Source organism: Motacilla alba, chromosome Z (genome assembly GCF_015832195.1).
Source record: "Motacilla alba alba isolate MOTALB_02 chromosome Z, Motacilla_alba_V1.0_pri, whole genome shotgun sequence".
NCBI lineage: Eukaryota > Metazoa > Chordata > Aves > Passeriformes > Motacillidae > Motacilla > Motacilla alba.
This window is the reverse complement of record NC_052046.1, coordinates 61726083-61732466: the sequence shown is the minus strand read 5'-3', so window position 1 is coordinate 61732466 and position 6384 is coordinate 61726083.

The window sequence follows — 6384 nt, the reverse complement described above, 5'->3', positions numbered from 1 at the left end:
GCAGTTTGAGGGGATTTCAGGGACTTTGGGTGGCTTGCTGGGACAACAGGGTGAAGCAGACTGTATTGTGGTCTAGAACAGACCCCTTACCATAAGTTGTTCTCAAGTGGCATCAGGAAAACTTCCCCAGGGTCTTCAGTGAGGTGTGGAGGTTGGTCTCACAGTCTGCACAGCACCACACCTGGAGGCAGAGCCACATCCAGACACCCAACATTTCAACTCTCTCATTTCACTGCTAACCCACACCTTCTGTGGCAACGTAACTTTAAACAAATGTAATAAAAACAAGCTTCCACATGGTGTAATCACTAGACATTTTCCCTCTCAAAAGGGATATGTACATGAAAAAAGTGAAGCACATGCCAGGGATAAGAAAAGAGCCATGTAAAATGAAAAGAGCATGTGGCTGCTAACACCAAAATCCTCAACATTTATTGCATGATGCTTCGTGCCTTCAAATGCTTTGCAGGGTTAGCAGAGTCCAGCCAGGCCCTGATAGGAAGCGTGGCTTGAAGCTGACTGGAACGTGTGCAGTGCTGAGTGAAATTTCTTCAGGACTCACCTTGAAAGCAATAAGCTGAATAGTGAACCCTGAATGAACTTTGACTGAAGTGTTTACTTCAGTGCAATCAAGTGACTGGAATAATAATAACGATAATAATCATTTTTACTGTTGCAATATAATTGCAATGAAAGCTAGCTAGATACTCTCAAAGCTTCTTGGAAGGACTTCCTTATAATTTACACCCCATAGCTGAAATACAGATCCTGGTACACTCGTACCATACATCTGTTCTCCTGACTTTTTAACCATAGAGTGCTAGTTTATTACTGAGCTTAAGGATAAAAGAAGCAAGAAATGAAAGTAAAAAAAGGTTTCCTCTCCACTAAGTGCATTCAGATGTCAGCCTCCAAGAGCCCTAGACAATGTTTCATTCCTGGATTGTTTTACCTTCCCACTTCTGAGGCAAGGTTGTTATCAAATAGGTTTAAATACAAAAGGCTTGGGTTTTCAAAATGGAGAAATATTATTTGAAAATATTATCAGTAAATTAAATTAAAATTAGCTGTAGTGTATCAGCATGTCAAAGCTTCCAAAAGGACAGATTCGTGAAACAACTGTTATGAGTCTTCCATCAATCCTTGCTTTGGTGAAAGTTTTCAAGAATGTCCGGGCTGGAGGTGGGAAGTCCAGCAGTGATTCATGCTACACATGAACATACACCTGCTCCAAACAAATATTGCTATGGTCAGTTGTTGTCTAGAGTTGCTATTGTCAGTTGTGGTCTCAGTGTAGCTGACCACCGGACAGCATTTAGAGTTTGTGCCATCTCACACACTGAAAGAGAATAAACTTTTCAAGAGCTCCCAAGAAAACAATTAACATTTCCATATCTAGCTTTACAAGGATCCTTGCCAGCCATGTGCAGGGACTTCCCATTCTTCATATTCCTACCCTAGAAAGCATTCAAATATAGCATCTGCCTGTACCCACAAAAGATACGCACTACACAAGAGCACATGAATATATTTGTCTTTTCAGGCAACTCTTCAGTGGAAGTGATAATGTAAACCTTCCTCTGGTGGCTTAGTTTAGCCAAAAGAGCATTTCAGCTAAATCCAACCTCCTTCTACCAGTTTCAGAGACAGGCAGGATTTTAATGACTTTTGCATTTTTACACCACCTTGCAATTCCTTCTGATTCTGTAGGCAGTCTGGAACCACAACATTTGACTTATTCTGTGGAGAACTTGAACATCTCAGCAGAAGTCTTTTGGCTTCATGGAAGACTTATTGTGATAACAGGAAGGATGTATACATGCTTAGTTTAAAATGAATTTGAAAAGCTACTGATACTGATTTGTGGACTCCTTTTTAGTATACAGAGCATCCTCTTTTTGCTCTCAGCTCCTTACTCACTTTCCTGAATGTCTTTTCTCCTAGGATACATGAATTGCTGAAGCCACTTTCTTTTCTACAGCCTCCTACATTTCTTGGAAGAGTCTGACAAGACAAATTCCTCTTCCATGCTCCACTTTGTGCAGCTGGAGTAGCCTTAACAGAAAAGGTTAAACTTTGAAGTCTCTTTATTACAGAGATACATTCAGAAACAGATAGGTTGCTCAAAACATGATAACAACCAAAGTATAGAGATGGGTCTAGAGACTGCTAAACTGTCTTGTGCCAAAAATATGTTTCAGAGGGTGCAACAGATCACCTTCTGGGTGAAAGACAAGGAGGTATTTAAAAGCATTTCTAGGAAAGCTGAATGCACATGTACTCTATCAAGGTATGAGGGGTACCCTCATTCTTCCCTGTGTGAGCAGGGCCAGCAGTAAAAGAGTAGAAAATAATCTGTCTAGAAAGATTAGAGAGTCACAAATGAAGTGTCTGTGCTAGGAATTCAACTTTTTGGTGCCTGTGATCACAAGTATCAGGCTGTGGGCTATGATTGCTTGCTTCATTTCTCCCACAGTACATGCACACTGCGCTTTAAGGGTGCCACAGCATGCGACTAGATAGCTATAGGGAGAGAAAGTTAAATAGGTCTGAAGTGCAGCAAAATTTTAAGTCAAGCTGAAGGGATAATATAGCAAGGAGAGGCCCCCCTGCTGTTTGCACCCTATTACTGCCTAGGTAAGGAGTTATATGTAAACTTCTCATGGTCTCTCTCTTGACAAGTTCCTGATCCTGAAAGTCTCTTCTGTATGTTGCCAGAGACTATCTAAGCCTGCTGCTTCCCTCTCCAACCTGAAATATTCACAGGTTCCTTGCCAGGGGCACACACCTTTGCACGTTCCTCTACTTGAAGCAAAAAATTTAGTGTTTCTCTTTAAAGTAGTCCAGCAAGCTAGACAAAGAAACTGACATATAAATTGTAGTAATTTGGGCTTGTAGTTGGCACCTGTGGATATGGCCCTGGCAGCTAATAAGTCCCAGCTGGGCTGATGAGCCTCTGGCTTTTCTATGTTCTGCAGGCAGTCAGCAGTAGAGCAGGATCTGTCTCTCAGATATCTATACACCCTCCCCCTGCCCAGAGCTCACACTGCCTTGGCTGACAGAGCAGGGAAGTGCAAAGCTGCCTGAGATGTGATGTGTGATTCTGACCTCTTAGACAAAGTTGAAACCAGTGTGTTCTGTGCAACACAAGGCTAATGCTGCTGGTCAGTGGGAGAGAGGAAGGAGCACAACCACCTTCCCAAGAGCTGTCTTTCCTGACACCTTAGATGTGCTGGAGGAATTGCTATGACAGCAGTTGATGAACAGGAATTTCTTGCTGATGAGCACTTTCTTTGCTAGCACACGGTTGAGGCACCGTGTATTCCTTTCATTGCTACTACCCTAAAATTTCTATTCCATTTCTAGTCCTGCAGCTACACATTCCTCAGATGTGCCCACCCTCCAACACTGCCTTCCAGTTATCCTCGTGCACATTTTGTCACATCCATACATTTCATGCATCAAGTGTCTTTATCACAGACATCTTAAATCCAGCTTTTATGAGGGATCCTAGTGATGCCTTTTCCTGGTCTTAAAAACTGAGAGCCAGACACAGTTAAGGGATAAGGGGTTTTACCTTGGTATTTAGAAGGATCCTTATGGTGCACCACTTCGCCAAGGTGGGATGCACCGCAATGCACCCCCACGACAGATGGTGTATACAATTTATAGACCTTACAAATTAGCATATCTAACAGGGGTCCCCCATGGGAGGCCCGGATGAATGGTGTGATATTCTCCCACCCGTGGCATTCCCCCCTGGATGGGCTGAGTCTTTAGTTTACAGGATGTGTTCTAGGCAGGACCTTGGTTTCCCAAGACAGTGTAGGGTTTTCTGGCCTCCTACCACAAGGCCTTTGGGATGTTTGGTCTCCAGCCGAACAGAATACTAGGGCTGTGCTAAGTTATCAGACTTAAGGAATTACAAACATGCGCGCTAAGAATATTTAGGAGATATAGAAGTTATATAAAAGATATGTAAAAGAAAAGGCAAAAAAATCACCTTGGCATCACTAGTCATTCTGTGCTGGACCAAAAGGTGCTCCTCTACATCCACCCGTATGCTATCTGTAGGCTGCTAATACCCTCCCTAGCAAGGGTAATATTTTTATTTCCCCCTGTGATGTATGCATGTGGCATCCTTTAGACACAAACCCTTTTTGAAGTCTGACGCTAAGACTGGACCTAGCAATACTTATGTTCCATCAGCAGTTTAGAATATAAGGGGTCCACTGTGAATTTTCTGACTCAGTGGAAAGGTCTTCATGACTCTTTTGTGTCTCTGGTGTAAATAATTCTAAATTTATTCTAATTCAATGTGTCCTTCTATGTTTCATCCATGTAGTGAGTAATAGAATGGATCTTGCCGTCAAACTTCGGGAAGCTGCATTTAAAAAAATTAATATTAAAACCATATTTGCTAATACCTCTGAGAGTGATTCTCTAAGTGACCTAACCTACTCCTTTGCAACACTCTGGGTAAGGTATTCACCCACTCAAAGGCTGCTTCTACCTCTTCTCAACTCTGCAAGTTGTGTTCAGCTGAGCTGCTACTGAGCCTTAAGTCCACTAAAAGACCTGTCTTATTCCCTGACATACACTTTCTTCTATTTGGCAGTATTACTCTAGTTCAAGTTTGATAATGTATGTCTTTTATAACTAAGGCCATAGGACTTGAGTTGATTCTACTCATCCTACTGTGAGCTTTTTGTGCTCTGTGTGAGTGAGCCTCCTATATATCACAAGTAATCTGACTTCAGCAAATAGAGTGCTTCCATGTGAATGGGCATGGGTCATGAGAATACATGAAAGCACGATTTGCAGGCTGGCACTGCTTAGTCTGCATCTGTTTCTTGTGTTCTTGCCCAGTGAATTTGCCCTTACCCTTTCCAGCTGCTTTTGTGAACCGGGAGGTCGCACGCTGAATGGAATGGCCTGTGTGAGCACTGCAGACACATTCCCAGTCTGATGGCATCCACACGGCTGCTTAAAACTCATGCTTTATGCAGGGGCACAGTAATTTCATATAAAGCCAGCTTACAGCCCACATCCCCTTCTCTACAGAGTCATTTTCTCATGGTGATTAAGACCACAATCAGCTTTGCTTGCTGTTTAAATAAAGCTCAGATTTGGGAACAGACAGGCTGCTTCCCTCTGCCTATAACTGAGAGCTGAAAGCACAGCCGTCTGAATCCTATGAAGATTTTTGGCCAGTTTAAAAATATTTTCTGCATTTGCCATCCAATATAACTGCATTATGAATAATGATGCTGTGGTGCTTGAGGGGATACAGATCGGAAAGACAATATATAACTGCAAATGAAGTCACTGTTTACTATGCACAAATACGAACACTGAAAAAACCTGATGACTTTTCTTTCAAATGTAAGTAGCTTGTTTAGGTGATGATTCAGCCCGAGGACTGGAGCACTGCTTTCTCTGCATCCACTTACCATTTGTGCATTCATAAAACAACAAACCGCTAATTCTCAGCAACCATGGAGAGGCAGAATAGCGGTTTCCTCTCTTACATTCTTTTTGAAGACACTATCCAAACCTGATTTTTTCCCCCCCAAGTTCATGTGTTCTCAGTCTTACACCAATTGTGAATTAGGACTGACTCCTTACCACCCTCGCAGCTCAAATCAGAGAGTGGGGTCCCTTTTGCGGCAGCTGCCTGGTGTTTGGGATGGATATGACCGGGCTGCAGCGCAGCTCCCGTACTCTCGGTCCTCGCTGCTCTCCTCCGCTGGCCGCACAGCGGTACTGCCTGCATCCGTGCTCCGACCCCCTGCTTACGCCTTCCTGAAGCAACCACCAGCGGCCTGCCGCATCCCTATTTCTCCCAATGCCCACTAGATGACGCCTCTGATTTTAACAGGAGTTGTTTAACCATAGGAGTGGAAGATTTCATAGCTTCACTCTTAATATTCCGCATTCTACTTCTGTGGGTGTGTGCGTGTGTGCGACTGAGCATGTGTGTGTGATGCAAAGAAGACTTGAGATCAAGTAAGACAGGAAAACATCTTCACTGGTGTGTGTTTTCAAAGGCTCTGAGGGGGCAGGGACACATACACTTTCACACCTTGTCACTTCCTGGCTTGTGGAATACCAGTGGCAAAGAGACACTGTTAAATAACCTGCTGCAAAAATAATACTGTGGACATGTGCAACCTGAGACCAAACTCAAAAAGAACTTTAAAAAGACAGCAACAACATCAGTAAACAGGTGCATTACAGGCACTCTGTCTTGTAGTGTATACCTTATTTACATATTTACATATGCAGCAATAAAGGAAATGGACAATGGAGGACAATGGAGGTCTCAGTCGCCAAAGTCCTTTAACTGCTGGTATGCCTCAGAAATGCCTGCAGCAGAGCTAA